At 50.4% G+C, this 24,686-nt stretch overlaps 1 long non-coding RNA gene and 2 pseudogenes across 2 annotated transcripts; 1 reads left to right on the top strand and 2 right to left on the bottom strand.

Annotated features, from left to right (window-relative positions):
* The window catches only part of LOC137486474 (zinc finger protein 271-like), a 146,418-nt pseudogene that overhangs the window by 84,231 nt on the left and 37,501 nt on the right, over positions 1–24,686 (bottom strand).
* Positions 361–5,363, bottom strand: LOC137486478 (uncharacterized). Of its 2 annotated transcripts, XR_011005744.1 has the most exons (3): positions 4,065–5,361; positions 907–2,940; positions 361–454 (listed from the first exon to the last, which is right to left on the bottom strand). It is a non-coding gene; the product is annotated as an uncharacterized lncRNA (long non-coding RNA). The 2 variants fall into 2 exon arrangements; XR_011005743.1 differs by lacking the exon at positions 361–454 and having other exon boundaries at positions 1,257–2,940; positions 4,065–5,363.
* LOC137486475 (olfactory receptor 6M1-like) lies at positions 20,665–22,262 on the top strand (annotated as a pseudogene).

Raw genomic sequence — 24,686 nt, 5'->3', positions numbered from 1 at the left:
ACAGAAAATCGAGGAGACCAGACTGGGAGAATGGTACTTTATAACCTGAAGTTGCAATTGGACAATTAACCGCAAAATGGAAATGGACAAAAACTTATAAAAGTGTAAAGATGTAGGACCAGTCATCTATCATGTGTCCACCTTGGGTCCAATCTTGAGTGTAGCCATGGTCAGGCTCTTTTACTGCCCAATATGTATCCTTCAAAGGCCTTTTAATAAATTCCTACTTTATTCCTTTAAGCATGTCTACCCTCTATTAGAGGTCCCTCCTGTAACTCATTCCGGAGTTTGAATTCTAGGGTAGAGCTGCTGAACTGCTGTCTCAATATGACATACCAGAGCCATTGAACTTTCCTCCAGTGTTTCCTATGAAAAAAGAAGGATGTCACTGGGTCACTGATGTTTCCTCCTTGAGCAGAAGACCAGCTATCTGACACAAGCATGACCAAGGGCTCTGATTTAACCTCCCAGACAGAGGGCCTCTTCTCAGGGCTCTCCTGTGGGTGGATTTTCCTTCCTCATTCCCGCTTAGAAATCCTCACCTCACAGGAATTCCATTTGGCCACAAAGACACAATCTGGAAATGGTTTTCCCTTTGTCCTCACGCTTTTAGCAGGGAGGGGACAAGAAACTCAGAACAAATTTCCATTCCTTTCCAAGCTCCCATTTGTGCTTTCTGTAGCCCAATAACTAGATCCCCTGCTTTGAAAAGTGGGCCACATGCTTCATCCCAAGCCCACAGTGGCTTGAGCCAGCAGGAATTGCAGGAGTTTCCCCGGACTCTTCTGGCCTGCTCCTTGCCGTGGCTTTGCTGGCTGCAGCTGGAGCACAAACAGGACCCACGGTCAGGGAAGGCCGATCGTTCCTCAGCTGTCCCTGCCCTGGGGACAACAGGCTGTTCCCAACACACTTTGTGTCCCGCCTGAGCCAGGCCCAGGGGCACGGTCTGGGGCCAGCCAGGCCCTCACTGGAGTCTGTGCCCCAGCTGACCCTTCCCCTTCCCAGCACCAGCTCCTGCAGGCAGAGCTGCTCTCCACAGGCCCTGCACTCACAGACACATCCAGGCTCTGCTCAGAGAAGCTCCTCTCCCTGCTGATCATCAATAGGGAAACAAGGCTGAGCTCACATGTGCCTCAGCCTGGGACCAGCAGTGGGGCAGCAGGAGAAGGGCAGTGGGTAAGGGAGAGAGAGGGAGACAGGACTTCAGGGGGGGACCCCTAGCAAGTATCAGGCAATGAGAGGACTTCCAGCACACGCCCTCTGCAAAGGTGAGGGGCAGAAGAGGCACTTTGACCACCTGCACCTGCAGAGAACACTTCAGCATGGAGGTGCTTCAGTGCCATGGATCACAGAAACTGTTCCCCATGGAAGGACTGTCCCTCCCCATGCCCTCTGAGGACCTGAGCAGGAGGAGCTCACAGGGTGTTGGCATGCAGAGCAGCTGCTGCCTTCAGATGGAGGAAGGTCTGCCTGCCAATGGCCCTGCTCACCTTTGTTCTTCTTCAGCTCTGCTCTGAGAAGCTGAAGGTCAAGCTTTGTGGCCTTCGGCCATACCTGTAGATCTTCTTCCAGAGTTTGAATCCCTGGGGAGAGCTGCCAGATGTTCTTCCTCAACTTAGATTCCAGGGCCCATGCAATTTCCTCCTCTTTTTTTCCTGTGAAAAAAGAAGGATTTCACTGGGTCACTGATGTTTCCTCCTTGAGCAGAAGACCAGCTGACACAAGCATGACCAAGGGCTCTGATTTAACCTCCCAGACAGAGGGTCTCTCCTCAGGGCCCTCCTGTGGGTGGTTTTTTCCTTCCTCATTCCCACTCAGAAATCCTCACCTCACAGGAATTCCATTTGGCCACAAAGGCACAATCTGGAAATGGTTTTCCCTTTGTCCTCACGCTTTAGCAGGGAGGGGACAAGAAACTCAGAACAAATTTCCATTCCTTTCCAAGCTCCCATTTGTGCTTTCTGTAGCCCAATAACTAGATCCCCTGCTTTGAAAAGTGGGCCACACGCTTCATCCCAAGCCCACAGTGGCTTGAGCCAGCAGGAATTGCAGGAGTTTCCCCGGACTCTTCTGGCCTGCTCCTTGCCGTGGCTTTGCTGGCTGCAGCTGGAGCACAAACAGGACCCACGGTCAGGGAAGGCCGATCGTTCCTCAGCTGTCCCTGCCCTGGGGACAACAGGCTGTTCCCAACACACTTTGTGTCCCGCCTGAGCCAGGCCCAGGGGCACGGTCTGGGGCCAGCCAGGCCCTCACTGGAGTCTGTGCCCCAGCTGACCCTTCCCCTTCCCAGCACCAGCTCCTGCAGGCAGAGCTGCTCTCCACAGGCCCTGCACTCACAGACACATCCAGGCTCTGCTCAGAGAAGCTCCTCTCCCTGCTGATCATCAATAGGGAAACAAGGCTGAGCTCACATGTGCCTCAGCCTGGGACCAGCAGTGGGGCAGCAGGAGAAGGGCAGTGGGTAAGGGAGAGAGAGGGAGACAGGACTTCAGGGGGGGACCCCTAGCAAGTATCAGGCAATGAGAGGACTTCCAGCACACGCCCTCTGCAAAGGTGAGGGGCAGAAGAGGCACTTTGACCACCTGAACCTGCAGAGAACACTCCAGCATGGAGGTGCTTCAGTGCCATGGATCACAGAAACTGTTCCCCATGGAAGGACTGTCCCTCCCCATGCCCTCTGAGGACCTGAGCAGGAGGAGCTCACAGGGTGTTGGCATGCAGAGCAGCTGCTGCCTTCAGATGGAGGAAGGTCTGCCTGCCAATGGCCCTGCTCACCTGGCTTTTTCTCCAGTTCTGCTCTGAGAAGCTGAAGGTCACGCTTTGTGGTCTCCAGACATTCCTGTAGATCTCCTTCCAGAGTGTGAATTCTTTGGGAGACCTGCCGGCAGATATTCTTCAACTTGGATTCCAGGGCCCATGCAATTTCCTCCTCTTTATTTCCTGTGAAAAAAGAAGGATTTCACTGGGTCACTGATTTTTCCTCCTTGAGCAGAAGACCAGCTATCTGACACAAGCATGACCAAGGGCTCTGATTTAACCTCCCAGACAGAGGGCCTCTTCTCAGGGCTCTCCTGTGGGTGGATTTTCCTTTCTCATTCCCGCTTAGAAATCCTCACCTCACAGGAATTCCATTTGGCCACAAAGACACAATCTGGAAATGGTTTTCCCTTTGTCCTCACGCTTTTAGCAGGGAGGGGACAAGAAACTCAGAACAAATTTCCATTCCTTTCCAAGCTCCCATTTGTGCTTTCTGTAGCCCAATAACTAGATCCCCTGCTTTGAAAAGTGGGCCACACGCTTCATCCCAAGCCCACAGTGGCTTGAGCCAGCAGGAATTGCAGGAGTTTCCCCGGACTCTTCTGGCCTGCTCCTTGCCGTGGCTTTGCTGGCTGCAGCTGGAGCACAAACAGGACCCACGGTCAGGGAAGGCCGATCGTTCCTCAGCTGTCCCTGCCCTGGGGACAACAGGCTGTTCCCAACACACTTTGTGTCCCGCCTGAGCCAGGCCCAGGGGCACGGTCTGGGGCCAGCCAGGCCCTCACTGGAGTCTGTGCCCCAGCTGACCCTTCCCCTTCCCAGCACCAGCTCCTGCAGGCAGAGCTGCTCTCCACAGGCCCTGCACTCACAGACACATCCAGGCTCTGCTCAGAGAAGCTCCTCTCCCTGCTGATCATCAATAGGGAAACAAGGCTGAGCTCACATGTGCCTCAGCCTGGGACCAGCAGTGGGGCAGCAGGAGAAGGGCAGTGGGTAAGGGAGAGAGAGGGAGACAGGACTTCAGGGGGGGACCCCTAGCAAGTATCAGGCAATGAGAGGACTTCCAGCACACGCCCTCTGCAAAGGTGAGGGGCAGAAGAGGCACTTTGACCACCTGCACCTGCAGAGAACACTTCAGCATGGAGGTGCTTCAGTGTCATGGATCACAGAAACTGTTCCCCATGGAAGGACTGTCCCTCCCCATGCCCTCTGAGGACCTGAGCAGGAGGAGCTCACAGGGTGTTGGCATGCAGAGCAGCTGCTGCCTTCAGATGGAGGATGGTCTGCCTGCCAATGGCCCTGCTCACCTGGCTTTTTCTCCAGTTCTGCTCTGAGAAGCTGAAGGTCACGCTTTGTGGCCTTCGGCCATTCCTGTAGATCTTCTTCCAGAGTTTGAATCCCTGGGGAGAGCTGCCAGAGGTTCTTCCTCAACTTAGATTCCAGGGCCCATGCAATTTCCTCCTCTTTATTTCCTGTGAAAAAAGGAGGATTTCACTGGGTCACTGATGTTTCCTCCTTGAGCAGAAGACCAGCTATCTGACACAAGCATGACCAAGGGCTCTGATTTAACCTCCCAGACAGTTGGTCTCTCCTCAGGGCTCTCCTGTGGGTGGTTTTTCCTTCCTCATTCCCACTCAGAAATCCTCACCTCACAGGAATTCCATTTGGCCACAAAGGCACAATCTGGAAATGGTTTTCCCTTTGTCCTCACGCTTTTAGCAGGGAGGGGACAAGAAACTCAGAACAAATTTCCATTCCTTTCCAAGCTCCCATTTGTGCTTTCTGTAGCCCAATAACTAGATCCCCTGCTTTGAAAAGTGGGCCACACGCTTCATCCCAAGCCCACAGTGGCTTGAGCCAGCAGGAATTGCAGGAGTTTCCCCGGACTCTTCTGGCCTGCTCCTTGCCGTGGCTTTGCTGGCTGCAGCTGGAGCACAAACAGGACCCACGGTCAGGGAAGGCCGATCGTTCCTCAGCTGTCCCTGCCCTGGGGACAACAGGCTGTTCCCAACACACTTTGTGTCCCGCCTGAGCCAGGCCCAGGGGCACGGTCTGGGGCCAGCCAGGCCCTCACTGGAGTCTGTGCCCCAGCTGACCCTTCCCCTTCCCAGCACCAGCTCCTGCAGGCAGAGCTGCTCTCCACAGGCCCTGCACTCACAGACACATCCAGGCTCTGCTCAGAGAAGCTCCTCTCCCTGCTGATCATCAATAGAGAAACAAGGCTGAGCTCACATGTGCCTCAGCCTGGGACCAGCAGTGGGGCAGCAGGAGAAGGGCAGTGGGTAAGGGAGAGAGAGGGAGACAGGACTTCAGGGGGGGACCCCTAGCAAGTATCAGGCAATGAGAGGACTTCCAGCACACGCCCTCTGCAAAGGTGAGGGACAGAAGAGGCACTTTGACCACCTGCACCTGCAGAGAACACTTCAGCATGGAGGTGCTTCAGTGCCATGGATCACAGAAACTGTTCCCCATGGAAGGACTGTCTCTCCCCATGCCCTCTGAGGACCTGAGCAGGAGGAGCTCACAGAGTGTTGGCATGCAGAGCAGCTGCTGCCTTCAGATGGAGGAAGGTCTGCCTGCCAATGGCCCTGCTCACCTTTGTTCTTCTTCAGCTCTGCTCTGAGGTGCTGAACCTCACTCTGTCTGGACTGTAATTTTTTGAAATCTTCCTGCAGAGCTTTCATTTTATTCTTGAAGTTCTGGAAGGCCTTTTGCATCTTGGATTCCAGGGCTTTATTGGTCTTCTCCTTCCTCCCTGCAGAAAAAGTTTGGTGTCACTGGGAAACTGACATTTCTCCCTTGAGCTGGAGACCACCCATTCTGTCTGAGGATGCTCCTATCCTCTTTTTTCAAGTCTCCTCTTGAGGGTCTCTTCTTAGATCTTTCTGCAGGTAGTTTTTGTCTTCCTCTGTGTAGAGAACTAATCACTTCAGAGGAATTAAACACTGTGCTCAAGGTGCAATCCGGAAATGGATTCTTTTTATGTCTTTTTTCAGAGGACAAACAAAAAGCTCAGACTTAGTTCCCTCATGTCCTGCCTATTTACCAATTCATATGGTCCACACCACTTTTTCTTTATATCATCCTTTCTAATTAAGCAACCTTGGAAAAGAATTCACTCATCCCTGAAAACAGAGATGTGGAACTCACAGGATGATGCACCTGTGGGCACCACATACCACTACCCTGGCTTTCAAATCCTTTTCCAACAGGAAAAGCCTTGGCCTTGGAAGAAGCCTTGGCCTCCCTACTGTAGCCCGTTTCCTTCCTGACATGGAGACTTTTTCTCAAAGAGCATTTGCCTGTTCAGAGGAGTCTTGGCACCACTGAGAGCCCTTCTAAACATGAGCTTGGAGCTCCTGTGTGGCTGGTGAAGAATACGGCAAGGAACTCCACAGCCTCCTCACTGCCCAAAGGCCTTGACATGGGGGACAGCCCAGGCCACACTAAATTCCAAGTGTCCCTTGAGGGAATGACATTCCTCTGCCAGCATCCCAGCTGGAAAGAGCAGGGGCAGGACAACAGCTGGCCTTAGAATCCAGGATGTGGAATCCAGCAGAGGCCAGGCTGTCTTGGTCTGTGCTGGGAAAAGCCCACTGCTGGGACATCACTGCACCATGGGATCCTGGGCACCTGCATGGGGATGGGCAACATAACAAAGGACTGGCTGGAGGCCTTTGGAAATGGGAATTTATGGACAGGTGGGGTTGCTCAATCTGATTGCACTGGGCCCTCATGCACGACAGACCTCTGGATCTCCTTCCTGCTTGGCAGGGTTTAGTTTTCAGGTAGTGTGGGCAAGGACTGGCACTCACCTACAGAAAGGCTTCTGCCTTTTGTCCCTGCAGATAAGCCCAGGGTGAGATTCCTCCTTTAGTGCTCAAAGAAAGGAAATCCCAGAAGGGATGTGCTATGCCTTTGAAATCGTTACCAATTACAAGGAACACCCCCCACTAGAGTAGGACATGTTCCTGGTCAAAGGAGGTCACCCCTCTGACCAAACCGATCCCACCCCAAAGGCCAGGCCTTCTGCTGTGCTCTGGAAGGGCATCTGCAGGCAATGTGCTCAGAGGAGAGACCTTCACTGGCCTCACTCCTCTCAGGGATAACACATCCCATCCCATGGGTGGCCACAGACAAGAGGAATGGGACCCAGCACACTTACCAAATGTGTCCAACATCATTCGTAAGCCAAAGACAACAGCCGCAGTTGCTGGACATCAGGTACATATGAAAATAAAAACAAAAAGAAAAACAGGACATTTAACAAGGACCTTTCCCCAAGGAACTCTAGGACTGTCCTGAGCAGGTTCCGGGGCAGAACACATCCCACAGCTGGCCCAGGAGCCAAGAGGTCCAGTGGACCAGGAGTTCCACAGCAGTGCTGGGGGGTTCCTGACCCTTGGGGCCCACTGAGGCTCTCCTGGGCCAGGAAGCTGCCTCAGCTGCCACAGCACTCAGCCATCACACAGGGGCCTCAGTCCCATGAGAGCACAGCTGCCCACAAGAGGGTGAGACTCTTCTGCCTCACACTCTAGGAGTGGAGAGGAATCTCTTGTGGCAGCAGCTCTCTGGCCACAGAGAGAAACAGACAACTTTCCTAGGTATTGTTCTGGGAAAGGCTGTGAGAAGAGCAGAGAAAAGAATGAGAAATAATTCTTAACTTGTGCACCTGGTGTTGTGAACATGTGGAATGTGTTATGGATATTTATTTACCAAAGGATGGTTTCTTAATTAGGTAATTATGATGGTGTCTTAATTAAAGGACCAATCAAGTCCACCTGTACCTGTGGGAGCTGGGGTTGAGAGCAGCAAGGCAGGGATGTCTTGGGAGGATTCTTATATTTAACTCAGGGCGAGCAAGCGTGCTAATTTCCCAAGGTCCCTTGCTCCCACATGTTAATAGTTGCCTGCCTGTCACACAGGGCTCATTCCCACAGTCCAGAAAGTTCTGTGTCCCTGGTTCTCCCATTGGCTCCCATGTTGTAGTCACGCCCCACCTGTTCTACTATTGGTTGAATGTATGTCACCCCACCTCAATTCCTCCTCCTAGACCTATCCCCATTGGTTCATTGTACCCTGTCCCCTCCTACCTTCCCCCTGTTTATATATTCTGGACCCAACCGCTGTTGAGGCATTTTGCCGGTGGTCGGAGTGGTTGCTGCTCTTGTGCTGTGGCCCTTCTGCCATCTGCTTTTTGCCTGCTCTCCGTCCCTGGTTCCCTTTGACTGTGGTTTGTCTTCCTCGCCTGCTTCACTTGCCACCCACCCAGCCTACCTACCTTCCTCATACCCTTTTGGACCCTCAACCTTACCCTACAATAAACCGAGTTGGATCACCATACGGAGTGTGCTCCTGTCTGTTACTGGTGAAGAATAATTACTGCATCTGGCATGGGCATCCATCTGGCCATCTGGGGGAGCGGTTCGTTGGGTCTGGGGCGGAGACATCGCCAGTTCCGTGGGTCACCCTACAGCATCTGCCCGGGGCAGCACACATGTAGCAAACTAGGGTATCAAAGTATGGGTTTCTTAATAAAGATATAATCAGCCTTTTGTAAATGTCTTGAGAGTCTATGTCACGTATTTCCCAGTCCTGGCCCGTTACAGTGACAATCTCCCAGGTCCCTTCTCTGTCCCTTGGCACATTCATTTCAGCCTGACCCTAAAAGCCCTGCTCAGCAACACCCCCCACTAGAGTAGGACGTGTTCCTGGTCAAAGAAGGTCACCCCTCTGACCAAGCCAATCCCACCCCAAAGGCCAGGCCTTCTGCTGTGCTCTGGAAGGGGTTCTGTACTCAGGGGAGAGACCTCCACTGGCCTCACTTCTCTCAGGGATAACATATCCTATCCCAATGGTTCCCAAGGATGGCCACAGACAAGAGGAATGGGATCCATGAGTCCACACTTCCTTATGGATTCAATTTGGCCTCCTTGGACATGCTGCTATGAACTCTTTTTTTTTGTGGCCATTAGGTTCACATGAGAAGAAAAAGAAAAATTAAAAAGCTTCACTATATTTCCCTAAGGATTTAAAATATGCATTGAAAAGCTTTCTGGGGACATATATATCTTTTATACTACTCAAATCTCTGATCTACTCAGGGTTTTTTAATTTACTGGTTTTCTCTTCAATCACTGTCTAAACAGAATACAGCTCTTACCAAGATATGCAGCCATGTCCTTGTTTCTTGTCTCCCGTGTCCTCTTCTCAAGGTTCACTCTGCAATGCAAGGGAAAAGAGGGGCAAAATATCTGTGGTGAGCACAGCACTAGAGAAGATAACACAGTTGATAAGATGATCTATTGTACTCCCAGCTGTCCCTAACCCATCTTGTCTGCCCTGGAGCTCTGAGAATTCTCACAGACATCATCGTCCTTGGTCAAAATTAAGACCTTCTGCTTTTGCAGAGTGCAGAACCTGCACACTTCAACCCCAGCCACAATTTTCCACAAAGGGAAGGGACCATTTTCCATTCCTTCAGACTCAAATCCTGGAGGTTATCCTCACCAGCTATGAAGAAATCTATGGAGAAAGGACAAGTGACCTTGGCTGGCTCCCAGATGCCCACCAAACTTCTCTCATTCCCCCCGCTCCTGACCTGGACAGGAGCAAAAATACGACTGAAGAGCTCACAGAGAGCCTGGGACATCCCTCTCCAGGTGCCACCACGGGCAAACCAGACTTGGGTATGATTGCTTTGCTTTCTCAGCAATTCCCAATAGAGCAGCAAGCCAAGTAACAAAGAACTGAAACCACCTCACTCCCACTCTCCCCTCCTCCTGGTTGTGAACACACCTGGTGCAGGTAGCTGGGCCAGCTGCAGTGCCAGATGCAAGCTGAGCTCCAGGTGGGAGCCTGACACAAGAGCTTGTGAACAGCCAACAAAGCACAACAAAGGGCACCAAGAGCGGTGGCACAGCTGGGGAAGGGACACCGAGAGACCCAGCAGGAGCCGAGGGCCTGGTATGAAGAGCCAGACTTGAGCCTTGGGCATGCAGACTGTGAGGGGATAAAACTGAGGGGCTGTCTCGTCGGGCGAACAGCTCAGGTTGTTCCTGTGTCACTGCACTGGGAACACATGACTCTATGGAATCAGACAGCTGAGAGACTGCTCTGGGAAACCTGGGCTGGAACCAGGAGGACATTGGGGCTGAGTGTGGGAGTGGGGGGAGTCCAGCAGAGCCCATTGGAGCACCAGAGCCACTGCTGTGGAGAGACTCTGGTCCCAGCACTGAACATCTCTGGTGGCTGGAGAGTGATGGCCAGAGAGCCTCGGGAAGCGTCAGACAGGGAAGTTTCCTAAATATCCTCTTCTGCACAGCTGGCTGCAGAAAGCAGGGCCCTGCTGACCCTTCCGGCAAAGCTGCCTGTCCCTTCTGAGCACATCCATCAGAGCAGCAGTGCCGAGGTGAAGGCAGAAACAGGGACTGCTCAGGAGTGAGGAAAGGTCTGCTCAGGGCACAGCTTGATGCCGTGCTCTGCTCTCCCTCTCCTTCTTGCATTCCAATTCCCTGTGCTGTCTGCTCCTTGTGATTTCTGTTTGCTTTGCCTAGGGCCATGTTCCAGAGAGGGAGGACAAGCTGGACTGAATTAAGGAACCCCTTGCCAAAAGCTGCTGCATGTCCAGAAAGGTTTCCTGGTGTGCGAGGGGAGGACAGACCCGAGTGAGGAAAAGAGCTCCACTGAGGATTAGAAATAAAGAAATGCCAGCCCAGACCAAAGAGAAGTCACAGCCCCAGGGCCCACGGCTGTCCCACCGGGCTGACTGAAGGTCAGACAGGAAATGCCAGGGGTGCTTTCCCAGCATTGAACCCTGCTCTATCTCCTCCCACTTCCTTTTCCTATTTTGCTCTGGTCTGAAAAGAGGGAACGCATATAAAAATGGCATAAAACTCTCAGAGTTTGAGGTTTTTTCTCCTGAAAGGAGAGCAATAGCATGATGGCTTCTCAAACAGTAATAATGAACAGATGATGTGCACGTGGAGCTGTCCTGAACGTGCCTCTGCCATGGATAACTGATGAACACAGACATTACCTCAGATCACCACTCAGGAAAGATGGTGTGCTTCCAGGGATGACTCACCCCACTTCTCACAGTCAGGGACAAACTGTTCTCTCTTTCTCTCTTTGTCTCTCTTTTATATTTGGAAGGAGCCCTGACAACTGCTTTAGACAGGAAAATTATTTTATGCAGGACAAAATTTGCAATCCTGAGCCAAAGCTGAACCTTTGAGGGGAAAAAAGAAAAAGAAAAAGAAAAAGAAAAAAAGAAAAAGAAAAAGAAAAGAAAAAGAAAAGAAAAAGAAAAGAAAAAACCACAGGAGAGTGGAGGCAAAGGAAAAAGAAAATTAAGGAGGGGGGGGAGGAGAAGAGAGGAGGAAAAAAAAGTATGGCCAGGAAAAAAAAAAAAAAAGAAACTCTCTCTCTTCTGCATTGTCAGTGATAGCTTTGTAGCCCAGAGACCAACACAGTCTAGTCTGCCAACAGAGGCCCAATAAATTTGACATTTTAAATTATGCATTGAGTCTAGTACAACATTAATACCAGTATTTCTGTTAAATCCAGGATTGTATGAGTGGTGGTGAAATCACATTATGCTTTGTATGGGGTACTAAGGTAAGCTATTGTTTTCATTTTTATATTTTATATTATTAAGTTATATACTCACTCTATGAAATAATTATTCTTTATATATTCCGACTAAAAATTTTTCTGATCAGCCAAGATCAAAGAAACAAACAATCTTCCATAATGTATTCATGGCATCCAGGCTGTGCCTAATCAATATGCCACTTACTTTTTACTTTTCTACTAGTTAATGTGTAGCAAGAGTCACGGCAACAATTTTTCCTATCAGAAAAAAAAAAAAAAAAACATTAAATAAATAAGTAAGGCCTGAATTTACAATGTTTTCTTTTTATAGGAATTAATTAGAAACTGGATTAGTGTCTGTAGACTGTGGGCAGGAAGGGATAATGGACTTTGAATGGGAATTCTATGAAATATTAACTTTGTTGTCTCCCTCCAGCCCTTCCTGACTGGTCCCCTACCCTCTGCAGCACAGCCGGGCTTTGCTGAGGCAAAGACAATGAAAGCCCTGGGGGCTCTGGAGGGCAGCAGGGCTCCCTCAAACCTCAGCAAAGCCCAGTGAAGGCTCCAGGATGGCCCGGGGAGCAGCGCGCTTTCCGCACTCAATTCTCTCTGGCAGAGCTGGACACCTGAGGGGCCTCAGCAGTGCCCAGCCCACGGGACGGTCACTGCCCGGGAAGCCTTGTGAGGAGGGGGTGCCACTGCTGTGTACTGCCAATGGCCATTCCACTGGCCTTGCCCAGAGGGGCGACTGCAGATTGTGCAGGTTGCTCTGCTGCAGACGTTTCTGTTTGGGCAGGGTCAGCTTTTGTTGTTGGTTTTGTTGCTGCGGACACTGATATTCTTAAGGAAATCCCACCGGCACTTGAAGCTGCCTCAGTGACCCAGCAGGGCGGTGGCTCCTGACTGCCACAGCCCCGCTGGGGCTGGGCAGGTGTGGTGTGAATTTGCTGGGCAGAGGGGATGCAACCCTTCCCTGGCTGTGCTCCTGCTCACGCAGCCCCGGGTGCTGTTGGCTTGCTTTGCTGCTGGCTCATGTGCTCCGCCCGCCCTGTAAAGCCTAGCAGATTTCCTGAAAGGCATTTACAGGAAATCCCTGTCAAACCGAGAAAGGAGGCGCTGGAGGGGAGGGAGGAGCCCGTGGGGGTGGGAGCCCTCCGCAGCTGCCAGCACCTGGTTCAGCACCCCAAGCTCATCAAAGTCTTCTCCTCTGGAGCCCCAGCTCCGTGCTCAGCTGCTGGCCTCATTCCCTGCCCCTTGGTGCCCCGTGCCTGCTATTTCCTGGCTCTGACAGCCCAGGCTGGCACCGATGAGCACATCCCTGCCCAGCCCTTCCTGGTGGGGCAGGACCAGGTCCCGGTGAGCATCCCCCTGTTCACCCACCAGGCAGCTCTGCTGAACCATCCTTCCCAGATATCCCCCACGCTGCTGGAGCCCTTTGCTTTGCCTGGCCAGGAATGCCAGGCCAGTTGCCATTCCCCATGGAAGCCTGCTTGCTGGCCTGGAGAGCCCTCCAGGTTGCCCTCAGAGCTCTTCTGCCAACTCCCCCTGATGGTCAGGGAGTTTCTGAACTGCCAAGACAGTGTCCCCCCTTTCTGACCCCTCCACTGCTCACTCACACAAGTCAACTTAACCTCTGCCCATCCTGCTGAGGATCTCCAGGTGTCCCAGCTGCTCTTCACACCTCCCATCCTCATCCTCCTTGACACTCCTCTGGCAAAGCCTCTCCCCTTCCACTGCATCCCACCAGCACTCAGGCACAGGCACAGCCTTCCAAACCATCTAGGTATGGGGTTGGCTCCGAAAAAAAAAAAAAAAAAAAAAGATGTAGGCTGCTTCTGAGATCAAAACAAGCAATTTTGGGTTCTCAGGGGGTCAGAAACTCCCATTCAGGAGCATTTGGGCTAAGAAACTGCAAGTTTGGGAGCTTTGGGACTCAGTAATTTAGGGAGCTTTGGGGTCCCAAACTCTGATTTGAGAGATTTCGGGCTCTGAACAAGCCCAAACTTTAAGGCAGCATCGGGGTTGAGAAACACCAAATTAGGGAGCATTGGGCTCAAAACCACTGATTTGGGGAATGTCAGACAGGAAATGGCAGGGGTGCTTTCCCAGCATTGAACCCTGCTCTATCTCTTCCCACTACCTTTTCCTATGTTGCTCTGGTCTGAAAGGAGGGAAAGCATATAAATGGCATAAAACTCTCAGCATTTGAGGGGCCTTTTGGCCTGAGAAATTCCCCTCTAGGCAGCTTTTCAGCTTAAAATTCCAATTTAGGGAGCTCTTGGGCTCAGAAGCACAGGTTTAAGGAACTGCAGTACTCAAAACTTCAGGAGTTTCAGGGCTCAGAAACACCAAGTTAATGAACTTTAGGGCTAAGAAAAATCCATGTCCAGAGATCTCGGGCTCAAAAGCAGCAATTCTGGGGATTCTTTGGGGCTCAGCAATACTATTCAAGGCACTTCTGGCCTCAAAAACAGGCATTTGGGGAACTCCAGAGCTGAGAATACAGGAGTTGCAGGAGCATTGGGGCTCAGAAACACCTGCCTGGGGAGTTTTTAAAACCTGAAATGGCATTTGGGTTCAGAAATACTGATTTAGGGAGCACTGGGGCTCTTAAACATCAATTTAGGGACACATAGGCCTATGAACCCTTGATTTGGAGAGTTCAAGGCTGAGAAAAAATCGTGTCGGGAGCTTTGGAATCAGGGAGTGTGATTTGGGGATATTTTCAGATCAGCAAGAAATATTTAGAGAGCTTTTATGCTCAAAAAACCCAATTGAAGCCGATTTGGGGCTCTGTAGTCCCCATTTGGGGAGCTTTGGAGCTCCAAAGCGGCGATTTCGGGAGCTTTTAGGCTGAGAAACATCAATTTTGGGAGCAGAAGGAGCGAGCCCTGGGGAAACACGAGAGCAAGGGGCCAGCACTTACCTGGGACAGGGCTGGGAAGAAGCAGCTCCGCGCTGGGCTCGAAGGACCGGGTCCTCCTCGTCCCGGCTGTATCTCACCCTGCCCGCCCCCGTTCCCCACCCACGGGCTCCTCCCTCCCCCCCAGCACCTCCTTTCTCGGTTTTACACTGATTTCCTGTAAATCAGATTTCAGCCTGGAAACTTGTGAAAAACAACAATCACTTGGTTTTTAAAATCTTAAAAGTTTGTTAGTAATAAAATATTTATTTAAAAATAGTAATAAAATTAAAGAAATAAGAATTTGGACAGTGAGGATCAGGACACTACAAGAAAATAAAAAACAAAGAATTACAGACGTCCAGATGTTTTCGAACACTAAGCTGCCAAAACCATGCTTTGTAAACAAAGGAATAACCTTTAAAAGCAACAGCCTGTTGCAATACATCTCATACATGATGCATAAATTCCTTGCAAATTAAGAATTTTTCTGGTTTTTGTCAACTTCTCCCCCTTATGGAACCACTTCCCTGGTGGTTCCATAAAGACGGAGAGAAGGTGGAAGAATGTTTGTCTTTTCTGATAAGGAGGCTGTAACTCTTTATATGTCTTGTCGCTGTTATCTCTGTGCAGAGAGTTTCTTCATTATCTTATCCCTTTTCTTGAGCTAGTAAAAAAGATCTTACATCACAGAGTTTCTGTTTTAACATTATGTTGTAACCTAAAACTATATTTAACACACTACTTAAAAAGGATTAATACAGTATTACAAAATAACCCTCTATAATACATACAGTATTCAATTTAATGTTTGCGAAGAGCCAATCATAAAATACGCATTTTTCACAAAATTAAAAAGGCTCCGATCAGGGAGCGGCTCCTTGGCTGACTGGGGGGAAATGGGTGTGACCAGCGGCCCCTCCCTGCTCCTGGAGCGTCCCAGGGGCACCGAGACAGCACCGGGAGGGCGCTGGGAGCACTTGGAGTGAACCCCAGGGACTGATGGCACACGGGACACAGGGCTTGAGTTAGGGGCGTCAGGGCTCTGGAACACTGATTTTGGGAACTTCATGGCTTAGAAACCCCTATTTCAGCAGCTTTGTGGCCATAACGGTGATTTCAGGAGCTTTGGAGCCAAAAAAGTGCAATTTCAGGGGCTTTGGGGCTCCAGAACACTGATCTTGGGAGGTTTTGGACTCGGAAAAAAAATTAGGGAACTCCGAGTCTCAAAGAAAGCAATTTAGGGGTATTTTGAGCTCAGAAACAGCAATTTAGAGAGATTTAGGGCTCAAGCACCCATTCAGGCATAATTTGGTGTCTGAAGCACCAATTTAGGGAGCTGAGAAACACTTATTTAGGGGGGATTTGGGCTCAGAAATATCAAATTAAGGAGTTTCTGATCGCCCAAATCAAAAATCTGTTTAGGGAGGGTTTTGCTCACGAGGGCTGGAATACAAGTATGGGGAGGCCTGGCAGACTGCCTAGACCCCAAACCCACCACGGCTGTGTGCCTGTGGTGGTGAGAACAAGCGCTGGATGACTGCAGACATACCCTGTGTCCCATGTCACTGCCTGGGACACTGCCCTGGGCTTTGAAAATGAGTCTTATGGGCACACAGTACCCCATGAAAGAATTTAATCAGACCGGGGTACTCATTGCCAAAACAACCTTACAGACACCTGGCCAAGAAGCAGGCACTGAGTGGATTTATGACAGCCCCTGTGATGGACCAGCCTCTGGAAAGATGGAACGGTGGAATGGGCTGGTGAAGATGACAGTGAGCAATGGGGCCTTTCGGGACTACAGCTCCCATCATGCATCGCGGCATGCACTGAGAGCCATTGCAGCCGAGACTTCATCTCCCGTGAAGCTCTGCGCACCGTAGAGCGTCATTATAGCCGGACCTCCATCTCCAACATACCCCGCGACCCCAGAGCCCGGACATAACCCAGTTCCGCCCCAACAAGTCCCGTCATATTCCGTGACCCAAAGGGACCCATAACGGCTCCCAAAGTGCCTCCCGAGGGCTTACCGGCACGGCAGATTCTCCGCAGGTGACCCCTGAGGACCCGAAGTGGCCGCTCTCACCCCAAGTAGTTTCCCGGACCCCAAGTACTGCAGTGGTGCTATTTCCGAGACTACAGCTCCCATCATGCTCCGCGGTCCTTATGGACGCTGATCCAGCCGGGACTTCATTTCCCGTCATGCCCGGCGCCCCACAGGGTGCTGCTGGAGCTGCGCGTTCACCCCCCGCGCCCCGGAGAGCCCCGCTGGAGCCCCTCAAGTGCCCGCCCGGGCCCCCAAGGGCCCCAAATTCCCCTCCCTGACCTCCAAGGGCCCCCCTGGACCCCCAAGTGCTCCCCCGAGCTGTCCCTCCAAGTGCCCACCCGGCTCCCCCAAGTGTCCTCCAGACCCTCAAGTTCTCTCTGAATTCCCTCCCCAGGCACAGAAGTGCCAAAGCAGAAAGGCCCAGCCCTGAGCCCAGCCTGGCACAGCAAGGCCTGTCCCTCACGGCTGGCTCGGGGCTGTTTGTGGGGCACGGGTGTTAAGTGTACTATGTATAATCCGCGCCTATAAAGTGATACATGGGTAGGAGTTTTACATGATTAAAATACAGACATAAAGCAGGCGAGCCAGGGCAAGGGGGTTGCCTCATGTATGTTGAAATTATTGCGGATAAGGCTTCATTTGCAAGTTAATACACGTGGCTGGCTCGTAGATGGGCCGTTTCTCGAGATGATCTAGGAAATCCCAAGGGATGATCGTCCCGACAACTACCCGAGATTGGGATCACTGGAACCTCCAACCTCCGGAGGATGCATCTCAAAGCCGGGTTCCCATAACTCAGTCACTGATGTACATCACTTCCTGGACGGTGCAGAGAAAAGAGACTTTATGAATATGTGGGACTTTGAATGGAAAAAAAAAAAAAAAAAAAAAGGCTGAATGCCCCGAAATCCCGGCCTCAAGCAAAATAAACTGTATAAAAACTGCTCGGGCAGGACGGATGCTGTGAAGCATAGGAGACCCTCTGCTAGAGCGGTCAGACCTGTGTCTCACCCAGCACCGATCCCAGGCTCAGCACTGTCCTTTCCTTGTGGCTGGTGCAGATAAAATTTGATCGCTATAATAAAATTTGGTTTTTTTCTTTTTAAACTGGCTGGGTCAATTTTTACCTATAACAGAGGGATGTGAGGGGCAGCAAGGACAAATGCCATAAACCGTGTGACACTCCAGATCCTCAGGGAACCGAGGGCCAGTGTGACACTGTGGGGCCTCATGGAAACAAGAGGCCACTGTGAGCCTGCGGGGCTGTGACACCCCTGAACACTCAAATGCAGGGGGCAACCAAAGGCTCCTTTACTCGAGTTCAGTGCACAGGAGAAACAACAACCATATATTCTCAAGAGGTCAAAATGACACAAAATTTTACTGCCAAAATACAGAAAATAAGAAACTTTGGCAAAGGATTTAATACAACATCCAATTCAACAAAAAACACTTATCATAGCAGTAACTTCATTCACTCAGCCCATTTAGCCTGGAAACTTTTAAACACTTCAGTTGTTCAGGTACCCAAAAATGTTCCATAGAGCATTAGAAGGAGAGGAAAGAGAGAGACAGGAAGACAGAAGCTCCACAGAAAGACACACATGTGGCTCCCAGCTCCTGGGGTTCCAGTGTGGGTGAGACACAAACCCCAGGAGAAGGCAGAGTCCATAGCAGGGGTGACCTTGCGCTCCTTGGTTTTAAGCCCCTGGGCCTTCGTGGTGTTATAAATGAAAAATGATCCAGCCAAATTAAAAAAAATAAAAATAATTTATTTTAGCAATAGAGATCTTACTTAGCCAGCCACACGGAAAAGGACAGTGCTGAGCCCGGGATCGGCGCTGGGTGCAAGACATAGAGATCAGCCTCAGCAGAGGTTTCACTCTATGCCCCCACACCACCATCCTGGTACAAGCGATTTTTTATAGGGAAAATTTTGCCTGAGGCCAGGATTTCGGCATTCAGTCCTTTGTTTCATTCAAAGTCCCATAAATTGATGAGATTTCCTTCTCTGCGACAAGGCAGAGAAATTCAAAGTCTGGTGTAGTGGAAACTCTTGATGAAATTTACCGGCCCGGGGGGGATGTTCCTGATGGTGATCAGCACCTGGGTGTCTCCATATCGCCTCAGATAAGGAGATAAGGCCCATCTCCTGGCGAGCCACATCTCCTTGCTTGTAAATCAGGTTTCAACACACACTCAGTTTTGCCTGAGAAGGGAGGCTTTTAATGCCAAAGGGTATATCCTAACAATTATTTAACATTATATATATATATGTAATGTAAAAAAAAAAAAATGCGCGAATTATACCTGTTACATATAACAGTGGGCCTCCCCCCAGCTGGGACTTCTGATTGCTCGGGCGTTCAGAGCCGGGTTAGCGCTGTCCCAGCTGTGGGACTGATTGACAGCTCAACCCAAGGTGTCTCGGGACACTGATCTCATCCAGCCTCTGACAGCGACCATGGTGATACTGGGGAACTTCATGGAACCGTGGGTCAGTGTGACAATGCAGGTCCAAGGACACCATGGTGACACTGGGGAACCTCATGGAACTGTGGCAAACACATTCACTCTCCTGTGAAAATTTAAAAAGTTTCATAAACGACAAAAGGAGACAAGGACCATAGAGCAAAGGTTATTTTGACCGGGTGCATCTTGATACTCTTTCATACAATGTGCACATTGATTAACACCAGTCTCTTTTCTTCCTTGCTCTGCTATTCTTTGATGAGCCCTCAGGGAAAAGATTGATTGAATTGTGGAATAACTCACTTTGGAAGAGTGTCCTTTGCAACAGAGCCTTCAACTGCATCAAATGTGGCTTCACTTACAGCTGTTCTGATAATCCGCCTGCCCTGTGGTCTCTGGAGTGTGGAAACATCCTATGTAATTGGAATTTGCTCAGTTTTACTCAGCTATGCAGCAGAAGGTGCTACAGGGTCTCTGAAGCAATCAGAGCCTCCACCCAGGGTGGGGATCACTGCATTTATGCACAAGAATCAGCCTGGGCACAGCAGGATCTGCTCATCTCTAGGGCTGCCCCGAGTCCCCATCTGGAGAGCTTCCAAACATTTCAGTCCCACAGTTAATTTTGAAGGTGACTAATTTTTGCTCATTTTAGAGCTGGTTCATTTTGAAGGCTTTTGACTGAACTCAGTCACTTAGTTTCATGTTGATGGCCTGTCTCAGACCAGGCTCTCCTCTGCTCTGTGTGGACAATGAGATGGGAGAGCCCTTGGGCCACCCAGGGACCGATGACTTCAGTGCTCTGGTTGCACATTAACAGAGTTTTGTTTCACTGCTTCAGACCCTCCCTCTCCTCTTCTCCCCTGGCATTTTAAATAATCCTATTTTCAAAGTCATCTGCTCTGCTCTTCTCCATGTCGAAAAGCAAATCAAAAAACCTGAAAAGGAGAACACAGTCTTTATTGCATATATTTTTCTCATACATCTTTTCTTAGCTGTGTATTTTGGTTTCAAAACAGAGTGACTTAATTACTTAATTAATCAGGGATTTGAGACTTGAAAAGTGAGTTTCATTTACTCCCCTGAAGGCACCCAGGAGAATTTGTTTTCTCAAGGCTCCCTCTGTAGCCAGTGGAGACAAGTGAACATTTGGAGGCTGGGTGCTCCCAACTGGCACACAAAACAAAAGTTACAAATCTCTTCCTGGCACTTTTCCCTTGCTCTGCACTCGGGTTATTTGATAGCAAAAGCAAAGAAGGACTGCATGGGAACAGGTTCACTTTGGTGCAGACAGGTGACTACTCAGATTGTGACACTCTGTGTGGATCCATAATAAATTCCAGTCCTCATTTAGAGTACTAAAAAACCAAGTTATACCTGGTCCCTATCCTGCCCTCCCCATTCCTTTACTGAAGAGCCAGAGAGGAAAAAGCTGTGGAAGAAAGCAGAGGTGTTATGAATGAGCACAAGAGGCTATCTATGCCAATTAGTGAAATTTATTGATTACAGTCTATGTATGAGAGCGGAAGCAAAAACAGCGCTGGACGGGAGTCAGTGCTCCGCCAACAGCCGCGCCCCCCCCCCAAGTCCGTCTCCTTTTATCCTGTCGTCTTTTCGGATACGCGCCAGTATGATCTGCGCCTGCGCCCCCCGTTGCTAGGTGGTCGTTCCTCTGCGTCTTGGTGGTCGCGGGACGAAGGCGCCTCCTCCTCCTCACGGTTGTCCTTGGAACCTGGGGATTTTCTCAAGCACATATCATTGCAGCATAGGTCCGCCCACATGCCTTTGCGGTTACACATTTACAGAACAAACTGACCTCAGTCTGTTTCTTATCTCAGCCTGTTTCTTGAAACATTTCAGTACGAACAAAAAGGTCATTTTCTTACAGAGGGTTGCAAAAGAGATACTTGGGATTGCTTATTTTGGAATCAATAGCTCCTCAGGGACTCCTGATCCAAAGGCAAGTACTGAAAAGTAGAAACAAGAAAGTTCAATGCTCAGATTGGATGTAATTTCACAGTTTAGTGTTTGTGCTGTAGATGAGAGGTGTTTGGTACATGGGTGTGACAGATGTTTGCAGTAGGTCTGAGTGAGCTGGGAATTTCCCAGGAATGGGGGGAAATGGCCAATAGCTCTTTAGAATCCTCTGTTCTGGTGAAAGAATTCTCTGGGAGTGTTTGGAAAAGGTAGAAAGAACACAATAGAATCTCTGAGGTCTCTACCTGAAATGGAAAACAGAACAATCAGGGTGTGAGAATTGTTTGAAGCACAATCTCTGTGCTCTATAGCAAGACTGCAGGAAAAGAAAGAAGCAGAGAAGGAACACTAGAAATGTTTGTCCAGACTGTGAAATTATCCCATTTGGTTTTGCCATGTTCCTGTCTCAGCAGGATGAGCTGGAATTCAGCATGGGACCAGAAAATGAAACAGCAGTTACTGAGTTCATCCTAGAGGGTTTCCCAGAGCTTGATCCGAGACTGCAGGTATTTTTCTCTTGGGTCCTTCTGCTCATGTACCTGACAACAGTGATGGGGAATGCAACCATCATTTTCCTCGTGTGTGTGGATCACCACCTGCAAACCCCCATGTACTTTTTCATCAGCAACCTGGCCTTCCTGGAAATCTGCTTTACATCCTCCACAAGCATCAAATTATTTGTGATGCTGAGCTCTGGTCAGAACACTCTCTCACTAAGCAGCTGCTTTGCCCAAAACTATTTCTATGTTGCCCTGGGCTGCACAGAGTTCATCCTGCTTATTGTCATGATCTTTGACTGCTATGTTGCCATCTGCCAACCTTTGCTCCATGCTGCCATCATGAAGCCTCAGCTCTGTGTCCACCTGGTTGTTGCTGCTTGAGTCCTCGGCTTTGTCCTGCCGAGCTACCAGCTGTTCTTCCACTCTGAGCTCTCTTTCTGTGGCTCCAAGATCCCCCATTTCCTTTGTGACAACTCCCCCTTGTTCAAACTGTCCTGCTCTAACACCAGCCTGCTTTGGAAAATAGACTCTGTCTTCTTATCATGTGTCGTACTGGGTTCCTTATGTTTGACTCTGGCATTTTACACCTGCATCCTTTTCTGTTCTGCATCTTCCAGCAGCCTCTGGGAGGAAGAAAGCTTTGACTACGTGTTCTTCCCATCTCATCACCTTATCCATTGCCTATGGGAGCTGCATTGCTCTCTACACGTGTCCTGCAGAAGATGTTTCCTTGAGTACCAACAGAATTGTAGCTCTGCTCAACAGTCCTGTACCCATTCTTAAATCTATTAATCTACAGCCTTTGGAACAAATCTGTGATCCTGGCCCTGAACAAATCCATTGCCAGGGCAAGAACAAAGCTTTTCCCCTAACCATGGTGCATTTCTGGAAAGCCATCCCAAGAATCTGGTGTCATCTGTTGCACAATACCAGTGCCTGTGAGTGCAGCCTCCAAACAGGGCTGCCTCAGGAGACTGATGCTCCTGCAGGCTTGTGTCAGGTTAAGAGATAAGAGACTCATCTGCACACCCAGACAGGGCACCAACAATGGCAGGAGGAGAAACTCAGCTCATTCTCTGCCCTGGCTGCTCCCATGCCCATCACTGGAGAGCCACCAGCTCATTAACAGTCCATCTCCAAAACAGAGAAGAGCTCAGAGGAACAGTGGCAAGTGACAATCCAAATTACAGCTCCTGAGCAATGGACACCTTGTCCCAGCTCCTTTCCTGGGACAGTGTAAGAGGCTGTCTGAAGCCCCCACATTTGCCTACTGATTGCCATGAGGAGAAACCCCTTCACCATTGCAGTTCTGGCTTGGAGAGAGCGGCAGTGCAGGTGCAGTTGCTGCACCGTTACGTTAGCTGTTCCGAACAAGGCCTGGCAAGGAGTTGGCAAGGAGTTGGCAAGAACTTGGCAAGGAACCGGCAAAGACCTGGTATGGACCCAGCAAGGAATGGCCTACTGCATATTTGCCCACTCTCCTTTTGAAGCCGAATGAACTTTTGGGGTGACTCCCATGGTCTCTCACTGAAGACCTCTCATCTGCCTTGTTACCACTGTGACAAATACTGGGAACCCTCCTCCCAAGGGCTGAGACTGAGACCTCTACTGCAGGGAGGAGGGGGGAGGAAGAAAGGGCGGTCTGACCACTAATGACATGACCTGCTTCTCTTCAGTGATTTCAATGGACTTATTTTTCATTGTGTTCACCTTGCTTTGGTGGTTTCAGTGGACTCACCTGTTCCCCCACAGAAATCACAATGGACTCTCATTGTCCTGCATGTTCCCCCCTCTTTCCTCTGTGGACTATAACTGAACCCCTGAATTGACCAGAACTTTGAAGACTTCCCCGACACGACAGACGGATCCCCATCGTCCGGACCACTGAGGATCTCACCTGTGTTGGTAGCTATTCCCATCCCCCTCTTCTCTCTCTCTCTCTATTCTTTTATCTCCTTTCTGATCCCCACTATCACATTTACTGTTTTGGCCCCTAATAAAGGTGCATTTGTTGTGATTCACTGATAGTCCCTTGTTGTTTGCCTTATTGCACTTTGGGATCGGTGAAAAGAACCATCACGACACCCCGCAACAATCGTGACAGATGGCCATCAGCCCTCGTGTCCAGGTCTGAAACCCCAAAGTCATTGAGAGCAGGTCACCATTTGGACTAAGGGGATTGCTGCCCTGGCATGTAGGACACGTTTTGGGATGAAGGGGAGGAGCAGTTTTGGATAGCACAGGATTTGTGGGAAGCTGAGGGGAAGACCCCAATCAGAGCAGTCTGTCCTGTCTTCTCATTAAACTTGAATTCTACCCCTGTGTGAGCAAATCTGTGTTCTGCCTGAGCATGGGAGCCTGGGGGTGTGAGGGCAGCAGCTGGGGGAGGGCACCAAACAGCCCATCTGCCAACAGTGCTGGCCATGGAGTGACCAGAGGGACTGGACTTAGGGGTGTGGGGTGTGTCTGGTCTGCACCAACACCTGGAATGAGGCTGTGGGCTCAGGGCTCAGATGCCCAAATGCCTCAGCTGTGAGACTGGAATCCAGGGGAAGCTGCTGAGCAGACGAGCGTCCGTGCACAGCTGTGCAGGGATCCATGTACAGGTATGACTATGGAATGGGACAGACTGGGCCAGGATAGTCCCGCTGGGAATGATCTGCAGTTCAGACCAGTATGAGGGTATGATCCAACTGCCCGACCCCTCCAGGGCTGACCAAAAGTTAAAGCAATCATTAGGGCACTGTCCAAATGTCTCTTACACACTGACAGGTCAGGGCATCAACCACCTCTCCAGGGAGCCTGTTGCAGTGCTTGACCACCCTCTCAATAAAGAAACCCTTTCTTCTGTCCAGTCTAAACCATCCCAGTACAGCATTGAACCCTTCTCAGATGTTCCAACACTCGATATCAGGGAGAAGAGAAAGGGAAATGCAGGGCAGAGCCAGGGGGCAGTGAGATGGGAGTGTGCAGCCTGCAGGGACACACAGCAGCAGCTGTGGGACACGCAGGACAAGCTGTGCTGCACATGGCCAAGGGCCTGGCAGGGCTGGCAATGCCCAGGAGAAGCCAAGTCCTGGTGCCCTGGGCACAGCAGCATCTGTGCCACCGAGGACTGTGAGGAGACACCTTGTCCTGAGGCACTGGGGCCTCCTGGCACAGCCCCAGCCAGGCTGGGCACTGTCACCCCCTTGTCCTGCCCTCAGCATCCCCCCCTAGCCCATATCCCAGTGGCCTCAAGGATCTGCTGGAAGGAGTCCCTGGGGAGCCTTGCTCAGGAATGGCCCTGGGGACTCCTTCATGTTCCCAGGGACTGCAGGTTTTTCAAAGGACTTTGGCTTTTGCTTTTGCCTTGGACTCTCTGATAGGTTTGTTCATTCATGGCCTCCAATTATCTGCTGTAATTAGTCCCTGGAGCCCCTCTGTCAGTAACAGC

The sequence above is a fragment of the Anomalospiza imberbis genome, chromosome 22 (genome assembly GCF_031753505.1).
Source record: "Anomalospiza imberbis isolate Cuckoo-Finch-1a 21T00152 chromosome 22, ASM3175350v1, whole genome shotgun sequence".
Taxonomy (NCBI): domain Eukaryota; kingdom Metazoa; phylum Chordata; class Aves; order Passeriformes; family Viduidae; genus Anomalospiza; species Anomalospiza imberbis.
Note: the sequence above shows the minus strand (reverse complement) of the source record. Positions and strands in the feature narration are given on the sequence as shown.